Source organism: Colobus angolensis, unplaced genomic scaffold (assembly GCF_000951035.1).
Source record: "Colobus angolensis palliatus isolate OR3802 unplaced genomic scaffold, Cang.pa_1.0 Scaffold33, whole genome shotgun sequence".
NCBI lineage: Eukaryota > Metazoa > Chordata > Mammalia > Primates > Cercopithecidae > Colobus > Colobus angolensis.
In genome coordinates, this window is record NW_012116599.1 from 13,395,112 (window position 1) to 13,410,586 (window position 15,475).

Consider the following 15,475-nt stretch of genomic DNA (forward strand, 5'->3'; position numbering starts at 1 on the left):
TTTCTTTTTTTGTTTGACTGCATTGAATAAAACAATGTTGAATAGAAGTAGTAGTTAGCCCCCATCCTTGGCATGTGTCTGATCTTAGGAGTGGAGCATTCAGTCTTTCACCATTAAGGATGATGTTAGCTGTGGGTTTTTCCAAGATGCCCCTCAATAGTTTGGAAACTTTCCCTCCTTTTCCTTCTTTTGCTGACAAATTTTTTTGTCAGATATGGATTTTGGGCTTTGTCAAACACTTTTTCTGCACCTATTGAGATCATTACATGGTTATACATTTTTAGTTTATTTATATGGTATGCTGCTTTGATTTATTTTTAAAGATTATCATTAATTGTGGTGAAATACACATAGCATAACACTTATTGTGTTCACCACTTTAGATGCACAGTTCATTATTTAGTACATTCACATTGCTGTGCAACCAACACCACCATTCATCTGCAGAACTCTCTTCATCTTCCCAAACTGAAGATTGGGACCCATTAAAAAATAATTGCCCATTCCTCTCTCCTCCGAGCCCTTGGTGTAACCACCCAAGGGTTCTCCTTGCCTGCTGCCTAGACAGAGCTGATTTATCAAGACAGAGGAATTGCAACAGAGAAAGAGCAATTCGCACAGAACTGGCTGTGTGGTAGACTGGAGTTTTATTATTATTCAAATCAATCTCCCTGAGCAATTCAGGGAGCAGAGTTTTTAAGGACTACTTGATGGGTTGGGTGAAGCCAGTAAGCCAGGAGTGCTGATCGGTCAGAGATGAAATCATAGGGAGTCGAAGCCATCTTGCACTGAGTCAGTTCCTGGGTAGTGGCCACAAGATCAGATGAGCCACTTTATCTATATGGGTGCTGCCAGCTGATCCATCAAGTGCTAGGTCTGCAAAATATCTCCAGCATTGATCTTAGGAGCAGTTTAGGGAGGGTCAGAATCTTGCAGCCTCCATCTGCATGAATCCTAAACCATAATATCTTTTTTTTTTTTTTTTTTGAGACGGAGTCTTGCTCTGTCGCCCAGCCTGGAGTGCAGTGGCATGATCTCGGCTCACTGCAAGCTCCTCCTCCTGGGTTCATACCATTCTCCTGCCTCAGCCTCCTGAGTAGCTGGGACTACAGGCACCCACCACCACGCCCAGCTAATTTTTTTGTATTTTTAGTAAAGATGGGGTTTCACCATGTCTACTAGCCAGGATGGCCTCGATCTCCTGACCTCATGATCTGCCCACCTCAGCCTCCCAAAGTGCTGGGATTACAGGCGTGAGCCACCATGCCCAGCCCTAAACCATAATTTCTAATCTTGTGGTTGATGTTAGTCCTACAAATTCAATCTAGTCCCCAGGCAAGAAGGAGGTCTGCTTTGGGAAAGGGCTGTTACTGTCTTTCTTTTGGAAAACTATAAACTAAGTTTCTCCCAAAGGTAGCTCAGCCTATGCCCAGGAATAACAAGCACAACTTGGAGGTTAGAAGTGAGATGGAGTCACTTAAATTAGATCTCTTTCACTGTCTCAGGCATAATTTTGTAAATGTGGTTTCACTGGCAACCACCATTCCTCTTTTTGATTCTATCAATTTGTCTATTTTGGATACCTCATAGAAGTAGAATGATATGGCAGTTGTCATTTTGTGACTGGCTTACTTTACTTAGCACAAAGTTCTCAAGGTTTATTCATGGTGTAACACGTGTCAGAATTTCCTCCCTCTTTAAGGCTGAATTTTACTCGTTTGTTACCACATTTTGTTTGTGCACTCATCTGCAGATGGGCAGGTGGGTTGAGTTCACCTCTTGGCTGTTGTGAATTATGCAGCTATGAACATGGTGGTACAACCTTGATTACTTTTCTAAAGTGAAAACCAGCCTTGCATCCCAGGGATAAACCATATGTACTTTTAGTTTATGATCTTTTTATGTGTTACATACTTAAAATATTATTGAATTTGATTTGCTAAAATATTGTTTTAAATTTTTTTTTCTAAGTTCATGAGGTTCTGTAGTTTTTCTATCTTATCATATCTTTATCTGGTTTTGATATTTTGGTAATCCTAGTCTTTTAAAATGAATTAGGAAATTCCATAGGCTTTTGGTTTCTGGACTAGACTGTGAAGATTTGGTATTATTTCATCCTTTATTGTTTGGTAGAATACATTAGGGAAGTCATCTGAACTTCCCTTTTTGGTGGGAAAGTTTAAATTTCAAATTCAAATTCAATTTAAAAGATATTGGTTACTTCTATTTGGGTTATTTATTTCTTCTAGTGAGAAGATTGGGAGCTTGTACCTTTAAAGAAATATGTTCATTTCATCTAAGTTGTAGACTTTATTGGCATAAATTTGTTCATGATATTCTGTTATCATTTTAATATTTGTAGAATATATGGTGATACCACCTCTCTTATTACTGATATTGGTAATTTATTTCTTCTTTCTTTTTCTCTGATCAGTGTGCTAGATAGAGCTTTATCAAGATAATTGATCTTCTCAGAAAGCCAGCTTTGGTTTCTTTAATTTTGTCTATTGATTTTCTATTTTCTGTTTCATTGCTTTCTGCTCTGAAATAAGCCTTCAGGGAAGATAAATTACTCACTGTCATTTTTATTTGTCAAGGGCAGTCATCTGCAAGTGCCTCAGTTGCCAAGTTAAAAGGTGACTGAGCAAATGTCTAGTACCAGTTAGGGTGTCCTGGAAGGAGACATTTTGTTCTCTGACAAGAACTATGCCCTGAGGTTTGCTGCAGAATCCCTCACTAAATGTTCCTCAGAGGGTAACCTGACAAGCACCGCTGAGCTCACCTGTCTAGGTGTTGAGGAAACCTGCAAGATGTTATTCAGCCCAATGCAACAAGTATTCCCATGGACTTCCTCTGTGCGAGGCATAGTATGGGTGCTGTGGAAGGAGGATGAAAACACAAGACATAACCTCAACATCAAGTACTACTTAGGAGACTGGGGCAGACCAATACATATATTCCTGAGGGAGGCACCAGGCCAGTGGAATAAGCCCACAGCAGCCTACAGCTCTGTTCAGAACATGAAAGCAGAACAGGCAGAGAGAGGCAACTCAGCAGAGTACTCGGGCAAGCATAGGGCCGGTGACTCCCCACTGCAGGCAACATTATTTGAGGAAAGCCATTTACAATAGGTGACAATCAAATTCCATAAAAATCCCTGGAAGGCTCCATGGAAGTAGGGTTGTCAATCTCATTTTAGCATTTCAGAAGCCAGGAATGGAAGATTAAAAGCAGCAATGTCTATGCATTGCAGAGATGCAGGTGAGTCACAATTTCCTGTCAGGTAGGAGGCCAATGCTAAGGACCTTGCTGTCTTTCCTTGGGCCATGAAATGCCAATTCGTTTCAGGGCAGAGGGCATTTGGTTGTCTCAAGCTAAAATCCACATTTTGCTTTGCATCTGGGCAATTTACAAAAGAAAGAGGATTATTGGACTTACAGTTCCACATGGCTGGGGAGGCCTCACAATCATGGCAGAAGGGAAGAAGGAGCAAGTCACATCTTACATGGATGGTAGCACCCAAAGACAGCTGTGTAGGGAAACTCCCCTCATAATACCATCAGACCTCATGAGATTTATTTGCTATCAGGAGAACAGCATGGGAAAGACCTGACCCCATGATTCAATTACCTCCATGAGGTCCCTTTCACAACATACGGGAATTCAAGATGAGATTTGGGTGGGGACACAGCCAAACCATATCAGGGACAATTTCCAAAAACGTTAGCTTTATTCAAATTTACTTTCCTTTTTACCTTTCTGAGTCATCAAAGTCTAAAAGCACTGCTTAATAATTTTGTTTCTAAACTCACATTGCAGTACAGGGCATGATCTGCCCTCAAGACAAAGACCATAAACTACTCTTTCCTGGAAAACATACAAGTTGGTATCTCAGCAAATGCTACTCATGTGTTCTCATCCTTATGAGTAAATCATTGGCAGTAAGTGTGATTTTTTTTTTTTTTTTGGGTCAACAGGAAAATACACGGCTTCCCTTGGGGGCAGGTTTTGCCTGTACTTCTCCTGCCTACAATATTATAGGAGCTTAGAATTCCAGCTGCTGGCTCACTCTCGGCTGAAGTTCTCTGATGGCTCCTGCTGGGTGGAACGGCCCCCTTCCCCTATGTGTATGTCTGCTGCTGACCCGTGGCTTTGCTGAGGCAGGGAAGCTGCTGGTAGTGCCCATGGATGGGAGCCACTGGTTCACCGCCATGAGGTCGGTGGTAGAGAAACTCATCCTCAGGGGACATGAGGTGGTCGCAGTCAGGACAGAGGTGAGTTGGCAACTGGAAAGATCACTGAACTGCACAGTGAAGACTTACTCAACCTCATACACTCTGGAGGATCTGAACCAGAAGTTCATGGTTTTCACTGATTCTCACTGGAAAGCACAAGCACAAAGTCTGTATCCTCTAGTGACGCTTTCATCCCGTGGTATCTTGGACTTATTTTATTCAAATTGTAGAAGTTTGTTTAAGGACAAAAAATTAGTAGAATACTTAAAGGAGAGTTCTTTTGATGTGGTATTTCTGGATCCTTTTAATGCCTGTGGCTTAATTCTTGCCAAATATTTCTCCCTCCCCTCTGTTGTCTTCACCAGGGGAGTATTTTGCCACTATCTTGAAGAAGGTGCACAGTGCCCTGCTCCTCTTTCCTATGTCCCCAGAGGTCTCTTAAGGTTCTCAGATGCCATGACTTTCAAGGAGAGAGTATGGAACCACATCATGCACTTGGAGGAACATTTATTTTGCCACCATTTTTTCAAAAGTGCCCTAGAAATAGCCTCTGAAATTCTCCGAACGCCCGTCACAGTATATGATCTTTACAGCCACACATCAATTTGGTTGTTGCGAACTGACTTTGTTTTGGACTATCTGACTTTGGACCCGTGATGCCCAACATGATCTTCATTGGTGGTATCAACTGCCATCAGAGAAAGCCATTGCCTAAGGTAAGTCATCTAGTCATCTCTCCTTTAGCATAGTAAGAATAATCTGGCTTTGGATAATAAATAAAAAACATTTTGTATTGTGTTAGGCCATTCTTGAACTGCTATAGAAAATACCTGAGACTGGATAATTTATAAAGAAAAGGGGTTCAATTGGCTTATGATTCTGCAGGCTGTACAAGCATGGTGTCAGCATGTGCTTGTACAGCCTGCAGAAACATGAGTCAAGTAAACCTTCTGCGGGAGGTCTCAGAGAGCTTTCACTTGTGGTAGAAGGCAAAGTAGAAGCAGACATGTCACATAGCAAAAGCAAGAGCAAGAGAGAATGAGAAGATGTGCCACATAGTTAAGCAACCAAATCTTGTGAGTACTCACTATTACAAGGGCAGCATCAACTCATGAGAGATCTGCCCTCATGACCCAAACACCTCCAGGCCCCACCTCCAACACTGGGGATTACATTTCAACATGAAACTTGGACGGGACGAATATCCAAACTGTATCATTTCTCCCCTGCCTATTCCCCCAAATCTTATGTTCTTCTCATATTGCAAAATACAGTAATGCCTTTCCAATAGTCCCCCAAAATCTAACTCATTATATTATTTGCTCAAAATTCCAAAGTCCAAAGTCTCATCAGAGACAAGGCAAGTCTCTTCCACCTATCAGCCTGTAACAAAAAACAGTTATTTACTTCCAAGTTACAATGGGGGTACAGGCATTGGGTACTCCCATTCCAAAAGGGAAAAATCAGCCAAAAGAAAGGGGCTGCAGGCCCCATGCAAGTTTGAAACCCAGCAGGGCAGTCGTTAAATCTTAAAACTCCAAAATATTCTCCTTTGACTCCATGTCTCACATCCAGGGCACACTGGTGCAAGGGGTGGAGAAGGGGCTCCCATAGTCTTGGGCGACTATAACCCTGTGACTTTGCAGGATTCAGGCCTCATAGCTGCTCTCCAGGTTGTTGAGTGCCTGCAGCTTTTCCAGGAGCAAGGTACAAGCTGCCGGAAGGTATACCATTCTGGAGTCTGGAGGTTGGTGGTCCTCTTTCTCATAGCTCCACTAAGCAGTACCTTGTTGTGGACTCTGTGTGGGGGCTCCAACCCTACATTTCCACTCTGCCCTAGTAGAGATTTGTTGTGAGGGCTCCACTCCTGTGGTAGGCTTTTGCCTGAGCATCCAGGCTTTCCCTTGCATCCTCTGAAATCTAGGTGGAGGGTGCCAAGCCTCCTTCACTCTTGCATTCTGTTCACCCACAGGCTTAACACTACATGGAAGCCATCAAGGCTTATGACTTGCACCATCTGAAGCAGAAGCCCAAGCTGTATCTGGGGGCCTATGAGCTGAGGTTAGAACTGGAGTGACTGGGATGTGGGGAGCAGTGTCCTGAGGCTGCACAGGGTAGCAGGGCCCTGGGCCTGGCCCACAAAATCATTCAGTCCTCATAGACCTCAGGCTTGTGATGGGAGGGGCTGCCTTGGAGATCTCTGAAATTCATTTGAGGCATTAGCATTTGACTCCTTTTTAGTTATGCACATCTCTCTAACAAATGGTGGCTCTGTGGCCTGCCTGAATTGCTCTCCCAAAAAAGCTTTTTCTCTTTCTCTGCCACATGATTAAGCTGCACATTTTCCAAACTTTTATGCACTGCTTCCCCTTTAAATATAATTTCCAACTTGAAGTCATTTCTTTGTTCCTGCATCTAAGTGTAGGTTGTTACAAGAAGCTAGGCCACATCTTGAATGCTTTGCTGCTTAGAAATTTCTTCTGCCGGATACCCTAGGTCATCACTCTCAAGTTCAAAGTTCCATAGGTCCCTAGGGCATGGACGCAGTACAGCCAAGTTCTTTGTTAAGGCGTAACAAGGGTGACCTTTACTCCAGTTTTCAATAACTTTTTCATTTTCACATGAGACCTCATCAACCTCGTGCTCATAGCCCATATTTTTATCAGCGTTTTGGTCACAATCATTTAACCAGTCTCTAAGAAGGTCCAAACTTTCCCTTCATCTTCCTGTCTTCTTCAGAGTCCTCCAAACTCTTCATATGTCTGCCTGTTACCAAGTTCCAAAGTCAATTCCACATTTTCAGTATCTTTATAGTAATGTCCCACTCTCAGTACCAATTTTCTATTGGTACTATTTTCTGTTGGTACCAATTTTCTATTCTTCATTGTGTGGCCATGAAGAAATGCTTGAGACAGGTAACTGATAAATAAAAGAGGATTAATTGACACAAGGTTTTGCAGGCTGTACAAGCATGGTGCTGGCATCTGTTCATATTCTGGGGAAGCCTCAGGGAGTGTTTACTCATGGCAGAAGGTGAAGCAGGAACATGTCACATGACAAAAGCAGGAGCAAGAGAGAGTTGATGAGGGTGGTCCACACACTTAAATAACCATATCTTGTGAATACTCACTGACTACTGCAAGGACAGCACCAAGCCATGAGGGATCCACCCCTATGATCCAAACACCTCCCACCAGGCCTCACCTCCAACATTGGGCATTATATTTCAACATGAGATTTGAGTGAGGACAAATATCCAAACTATAACACTTACTGAACTGTGATTTAACATTTTCATTTGTCACATTTGGAAATTTTTTCCAGTTATGTGAATCAGTTTGTGCCACTTCATGTACCTCTCAGTTAGCAATTTTTTATTTGTAGGTCATATCCAGGTTGCATTTAAACATACTCTTTTTGGGAAAATACCGAAAGCACAGTGAGAAATGAAACTTCCCTTTATTGCTAATTCTATAGGAAAATGCTCTTAGCAGTTTTATATGCATCATTTTGATTTTTTGAAATTATTTTATGTATATGCATATATCTAATGTATTTCTCACACCTATTTTGTTAAAATAAAATCTAGTAACAGGCTGAACATATTGTTCTTTACTTTGCATTTTTAATTTGCCAATAAATTACAGACATCTTTAGAGGCCAATACCAACTGATTTGACAAGTTCTTTTAGTAATTGCATAAAAGTCTTTACTTTGGATTCAATGTAGTTTTTTCAACCAATTAACGTTGATAGAGATTTAGGTGTTTTCCAAATTTGTCTTTGTGCACATTAGTGTGCAAACAGTCTTTAATACTTTCTTTACATTACTATATTTCCATATTCTTAGCCTCTGATGAATTCTTCATCATGTGGATCCCCAGCGGCTTTACTTCTCTCATTGAACCCTGACTGCTGTAGACTGGAAATAGTGGCTGTGGCAAAGTAGTGCATTGTACACTTTTTGACTTGAAATATAGTGAGGCAGAAAGAATAGGAGTGAGGCTAGAGGCTAGACCATAGCTCTACTGGAGTTTCTGCAGGAAAGGCAAGGCAGGGCAGGGGAAACAGTTTAGCACTGGTTGGTTTGAATAATTTCAGTGGGCTCTGAGCTCTAAGGGCGAGCCCTTTGCTGTCTCTAATAATTGACTGGCCTGGGGAGGTACACTGTATCCCTACCAAATAGGGATTTTTAAGATGTGAAAATTTCATAATATACAGAAAATTTAAAAATACACACAATACAGGAAGTATTTTATTCTTATTGATAAATACCCAATAGTGAAATAGCTTGATCTATGGTAGGTGTATGTTTACCTTTTTGAGAATTTGCTAAGCAATATTTACAAGCGGCCAGACCAAGGTGCCCTCCCACCACCAGCATAGGAGAGGTCCAGCTCTTCACACTCACCAACACTTGATGTCTTAGTACATTTGCACTGTGATAAAGGAATACCCAAGGTTGGTTAATTTATAAAGAAAACATGTTTATTTGGCTTGTGGTTCATCAGGTGGCACAAGAAGCATGGCACCAGCTTCCGCATCAGGTAAGAGACTCAGGCTACTTCCACTCATAGCAGAAGGTGAGGGTGGAGGGTGCTGATCACATGGCGAGAGAGAAGCAAGAGAAGAAGGAGGCAGATGTCAGGCTCTTTTTAATAATCAGTTCTTGCTGAAACTAATAGATGGAAAGTTCACTCATTACTGGGAGAGGGCACTAGGTCATTCATCAGGGATCCATCCAAACACCTCCCACTAAGCCCCACTTCCAACATTAGAGATCAAATTTCAGCACTTGATTTTGGAGGGACAGATAACTCAACTGTATCATTTGATATAGTCAGTCTTTTTCATTGCAGCTATTTTAATGGGATGTGGATTAAACTGCAGTTTTAGTTTAATTACCCTAATCATTAATTATGTTGAATGTCCTTACATGTGCCTGTCTACCATCTGTGTACCTTCTTTGGTAACTGTCTTTTGAAATCTTTGCTCATTAAAAAACATAGATGTCTTTTTTAAAATAGACTTTTAATTTTACAATAAATTTAGATTTAAAGCAAGGGTGCAAAACATAGCACTGAGAATTCCCATGTATCCTTTGCCAGTTTCCCCTATTGCTAAATCTTGGATTACTATGCATATTTATCCCAACTCATTAACCAACACTGACACATTATGATGAAGTAAAGTCTATGTTTTCTTCAGATGTCATTAATTTTCACCTAATACCCTTGTTCTTTTCTGGGATCCCTTCCAGGATTCCACATGACATTTACTCATCACATTTGTTTCATCTCCTCTAGCCTGTGACAATTTTTCAGACTTTCCTTGGTTTTGATAGCAATTTGTTTTCTGGCACTGCTTCTTCTACAGCTTCTTTAGTACCTGGTACTGATTCAAAAGCACTCATCTCCTTCAAGTCATCTTCTGCTGATTCCTCTGGTGTGGTGTCTATTCGTTCATAAATTTTTCACAGATCCATATCTTGAAAGAACATACCCCCCACCTTTTGTTGCTGAATTAGAGATGTTGGGTTTGCAGGCATGTAGACCACTTTGACACCTTCAGTGTTGACTCGTGGGTTCTGGGTGGCTCAGGGCATTGTCCAAAATCAAAAGAACTTTCAAAGACAGTCTCTTACTGGCAAGATATTCCTGACTTCAGGGACAAATCAATGTAGAACCACTCCACAAAAAGTGTTCGTGTCAAGGCCTTCTTGTACAACTAAAATACTGGTAGGGGGTATTGATCTTTTCCCTTCAAGTTATGGGGGCTAGCAGGTTTATAGATGGGGGCAGTCGTATTTGTAAACCCAATGGCATTTACACAAAGCAGTAGAATTAGTTTATCCCTTCCTGCCCTGAATCCTTGTGTTTGCCTCTCTTCCTTAGATTAGGGTTATGATTAGTAGCCTGCAGAACAATGTCGAATAGAAGCGGTAACAGCGCCCCCCCATCCTTGGCATGATCCGAGGAGTGAGCATTCAGTCTTTCACTGTTAAGGATGATGTTAGCTGTGGGTTCCTCCAAGATGCCCTTCATTAATTTAAGATACTTGCCTTTTTTTCCTAGTTTGTTGAGAATTTTTTTTTTAATCAGAAATGGATTTTGGATTTTTGTCAAATACTTTTTCCATACCTATTGAGATAATTATATGCTTATACTTTTTTAGTTTATTTATATGGTATGCTACTTTAAATGATTTATAAAAATTATTTTTTTATCACTAATTGTGGTGAAATACACATAGCATAAAATGTATCATCTTCACCACTTTAGGTACACAGTTCAGTATTGAGTACATTTACATTGTTGTGCAACCAATACTGCCATTCATCTCCAGAACTCTCTTCATCTTCCCAAACTGAAACTTTGGACCCCTTAAAAAATAATTCTCCATTTCCCCCATCTTTCAGCCCTTGTCAACAAGCATTCCACTCTTTTATTCTATGAATTTGACTATTTTAGATACTTCATATGAGTAGAATCATACAGCATTTGCTGTTTTGTGACTAGCTTAGTTCAATCTGCACTATGTCCTTAAGGTTCATTCATGTTAGCATATGTCAGAATTTTCTTCCTTTCTAAGGCTAAATAATATTGCATTCTGTATATATACATCACTTTTTTGCTTGGGTTGTTTCCACTTATAGGCTGTTGTGGGTTACATTGCTATGAACATGGTGATACGACCTTGATTAATTTTCTAATGTCAAACCAGCCTTGCATTCCTAGGATAAACCGCATTTGGTCATGATGTGTAATCTTTTTATGTAGTAAATGTTTTAAAATATTGCAGAATTTGACTTGCCAATATTTTGTTTAAAATTTTTGCATCTAAGCTCATGAGGGTCTGTAATTTTTTTTCTCCTCATAATGTCTTTATCTGGTTTTGGTACTGTGATAATGCTGGTCCCATAAAATGAATTAGGAAATCCCCTAGGCTTCAGTTTTCGGGACTAGTTTGTGAATAATTGGTATTATTTATTTCTTCAATGTTTGCTGGATTCATCAGTGACATCATTTGAGCTTCACTTTGTTTTATGTGGGAAGGTTTGAATAACAAATCCAAATTCAATTTAAAAGATACGGGTTAGTTCTATTTGTGTTGTTTATTCTTGTGAATAGTCTAGCAGTTTGTGTCTTTAACAAAATGTGTCAATTTCATCTAAGTTGTAGATTTTTTTGGCACAAATTTGTTCATGATATTCTCTTAACATTTTAATGTCTATAGAGTCTATGGTGATACTACCTCTCTCATTCCTGATATTGATAATTTATTTCTTCTTTTTTTTCAGATCAGGGTGTCTAGAGCTTTACCAAATTAATTGATCTCAACAAACCAGCTTTGGTTTCATTAATTTTGCCTATTTTTAAAGTGTATTTTCCATTTCATTGATTTCTACTCAGAAGTAAGCCCCAAGGGAAGGTAGATCACTCACCGTCATGTTTATTTTTCAAGGACAGTCATTGGCAAGTGCCCCAGTCACCAAAAGAAAAGGTGATTAAGCAAATGTCTAGTACCAGTTAGGGTGTCCCGAAAGGGGCCATCTTGTGCTCCTACAAGGATTATACTGGTTGTCTGCAGAATCTCTCATTCAATGTTCTTTAAGGTGTTACCTGACACACACTGCTTAGCTCATCCATGAAGGTATCAAGAAAACCTGCAGAATATAATTCTGTCCAATGCAACAAATATTTTGGTTGATTTTCTTTGTGCAAGGCTGTATTTGTTTGTTTGGATTGCTATAAAGGATAGCTGAGGCTGGGTAATTTATAAAGAAAAGAGGTTTAGTTGGCTCATAGTTTTGCAGTCTTTACACGAAACATGGTGCTAGCATCTGCTTCAGGTGAGGCCTCAGGAAGCTTACAATCATGATAGAAGGTGATGGGGAGCTGGCATGTCACATGGCAAGAGCAGGAGCAAGAGAGAGACAGGGAAGATGGCACATACTTTATTTTTAGTTTTAATTTTTATTTCTGGGGTACATGTGAAAGATGTGCAGGTTTTTTACATAGGTAAACATGTGCCCTGGTGGCACATACATTTTTTTTTTCCTGCTCTTAAGCTTTTTTTTTTTTTTTAATACTTTAAGTTCTGGGATACATGTGCAGAACATTGTTACATAGGTATACATGTGCCATGGTGGTTTGCTGCACCCATCAACCCGACATCTACATTAGGTATTTCTCCTAAGCTATCCCTCCCCTAGACCCCCCACCCCTGACAGGCCCTGGTGTGTGATGTTCCCCTCCCTGTGTCCATGTGTTCTCATTGTTCAACTCCTACTTATGTGTGAGAACATGCGGTGTTTGGTTTTGTGTTCCTGTGTTAGTTTGCTGAGAATGATGGTTTCCAGCTTCATCCATGTCCCTGCAGAGGACATGAACTCATCCTTTTTAATGGCTGCATAGTATTCCATGGTGTATATGTGCCACATTTTCTTTATCCAGTCTATCATTGGTGGGCATTTGGGATGGTTCCAAGTCTTTGTTGTGGTGAATAGTGTTGCAATAAACACAGGTGTGCATGTGTCCTTAAAGTAGAATAATTTGATATCCTTTTGGTATATACCTAGTAATGGCATTGCTGGGTTAAGTGGTATTTCTGGTTCTAGATCCTTGAGAAATCACAACACTGTCTTCCACAATGGTTGAACTAATTTACACTCCCACCAACAATGTAAAAGCGTTCCTATTTCTTCATATCCTCTCCAGCATCTGTTCTTTCCTGAGTTTTAATGATCGCCATTCTAACTGACATGAGATGGTATCTTATTGTGGATTTGATTTGCATTTCTGTGATGACCAGTGATGATGAGCTGTTTTTAATGTGTTTGTGGTTGTATAAATGTCTTCTTTTGCGAAGTGTCTGTTCATATCCTCTGCCCACTTTTTGATGGGGTTTTTTCTTGTAAATTTGTTTAAGTTTCATGTAGATTCTGGATATTAGCCCTTTGTCAGATGGATAGATTGCAAAATTTTTCTCCCATTGTGTAGGTTGCCTGTTCAGTCTGATGATAGTTTTTTTTTGCTGTGCAGAAGCTCTTTAGTTGAATTAGATCCTATTTCTTAATTTTGGCTTTTGTTGCCATTGTTTTTGGTGTTTAGTTATGAAGTATTTGCCCATGCCTATGTCCTGACTGGTACTGCCTAGATTTTCTTCTAGAGTTTTCACGGTTTTAGGTCTTATGTTTAAGTCTTTAATCCATCTTGAGTTAATTTTTGTGTAAGGTGTAAGGAAGGGGTCCAGATTCAGTTTTCTACATATGGCTAGCTAGTTTTCCCAACACCGTTTATAAAATAGGGAATCTTTTCCCCTTTTCTTGTTTTTGTCAGGTTTATCAAAGTTGCGATGGTTGTAGATGTGTGGCATAATTTCTGGGGCCTCTGTTCTGTTCCATTGATCTATATATCTGTTTGGGTACCAGTACCATGCTGTTTTGGGTACTCTGGACCTGTAGTATAGTTTGAAGTCAGGTAGTGTGATGCCTCTAGCTTTGTTCTTTTTGCTTAGGATTGTCTTGGCTATACTGACTCTTTTTTAGTTCCATATGAAATTTAAAGTAGTTTTTTCTAATTCTGTGAAGAAAGTCAATGGTAGCTTCATGGGGATAGCATTGAATGTATAAATTACCTTGGACAGTATGACCATCTTCACGATATTAATTCTTCCTATCCATAAGCATGGAATATTTTTCCATTTGTTTGTGTCCTCTCTTGTTTCCTTGAGCAGTGGTTTGTAGTTCTCCTTGAAGAGGTCCTTCCCATCCCTTGTAAGTTGTATTCCTAGGTATTTTATTCTGTTTGTAGCAATTGTGAATGGGAGTTTGCTAATGATTGGGCTCTCTGTTTTTCTACTATTGGTGTATAGGAATGCTTGTGATTTTTGCACATTGATTTTTGTATCCTGAGACTTTTCTGAAGTTGCTTATCAGCTTAAGGAGATTTTGGACTGAGATGATAGGATTTTCTAAATATACAATCATGTCATCTGCAAACAGAGACAATTTGACTTCCTCTCTTCCTATTTGAATACCCTATATTTCTTCCTCTTACCTGACTGCCTTGGCCAGAACTTCCAATACTGTGTTGAATAGGAGTGGTGAGAGAGGGCATCCTTGTCTTGTGCCAGTTTTCAAAGGGAATGCTTCCAGCTTTTGCCCATTCCGTATGATATTGGCTGTGAGTTTCTCATAAATAACTCTTATTATTTTGAGATATGTTCCATCAATACCTACTTTATTGAGAGGTTTGAGCAGGAAGGGCTGGTGAATTTTGTTGAAGGTCTTTTCTGCATCTATTGAGATAATCATGTGGTTTTTGTCATTGGTTCTGTTTATGTGATGGATTATGTTTATTGATTTGTGTATGTTGGACCAGCCTCACATCCCAGGGATGAAGCCAACTTCATCATGGTGGATAAGCTTTTTGATGTGCTCCTGGATTTGCTTTGGCAGTATTTTATTGAGGATGTTCACCATCGATGCTAATCAGGGATATTTGCCTGAAATTTTTTGTTGTTGTTGTTTTGTCTCTGCCAGGTTTTGGTATCAGGATGATGCTGGCCTCATAAAATGAGTTAGGGAGGATTCCCTCTTTTTCTATTGATTGGAATAGTTTCAGAAGGAATGGTACCAGCTCCTTTTTGTGCCTCTGGTAGAATTCCACTGTGAATCCATCTGGTCCTGGGCTTTTTTTGGTTGGTAGGCAATTAATTACTGCCTCAATTTCAGAACCTGTTATTGGTCTATTCAGGGATTTGACTTCTTCCTGGGTTAGCCTTAGGAGGGTGTATGTGTCCAGGAATTTATCCATTTCTCCTAGAATTTCTAGTTTATTTGTGTAGATGTGTTTATAGTATTCTCTGGTGGTAGTTTATTTCTGTGGGATCAGCAATGATCTCCCTTTTATCATTTTTTATTGTGTCTATTGATTCTTCTCTCTTTTCTTCTTTATTATCTGGCTAGTGGTCTATTTATTTTTTTAATCTTTTCAAAAAACCAACTCCTGGATTCAAAGATTTTTTGAAGAGTATTTTGTGTCTCTATCTCCTTCAGTTCTGCTCTGATCTTAGTTATTTCTTGTCTTCTGCTGGCTTTTGAATTTTTGCTCTTGCTTCTCTGGTTCTTTTAATTGTGTTGTTAGGGTTTTGATTTTAGATCTTTCCTGCTATCTCCTGTGGGCATTTTAGTGCTACAAATTTCCCTCTAAACACTGTTTTAGCTGTGTCCCAAAG

General features: G+C 39.8%; 1 pseudogene; it reads left to right on the top strand.

The window, feature by feature from the left end:
• The first annotated feature begins 4,088 nt into the window (after positions 1-4,088).
• Positions 4,089-4,984, top strand: LOC105518888 (annotated as a pseudogene).
• The last annotated feature ends 10,491 nt before the right edge of the window (positions 4,985-15,475 follow it).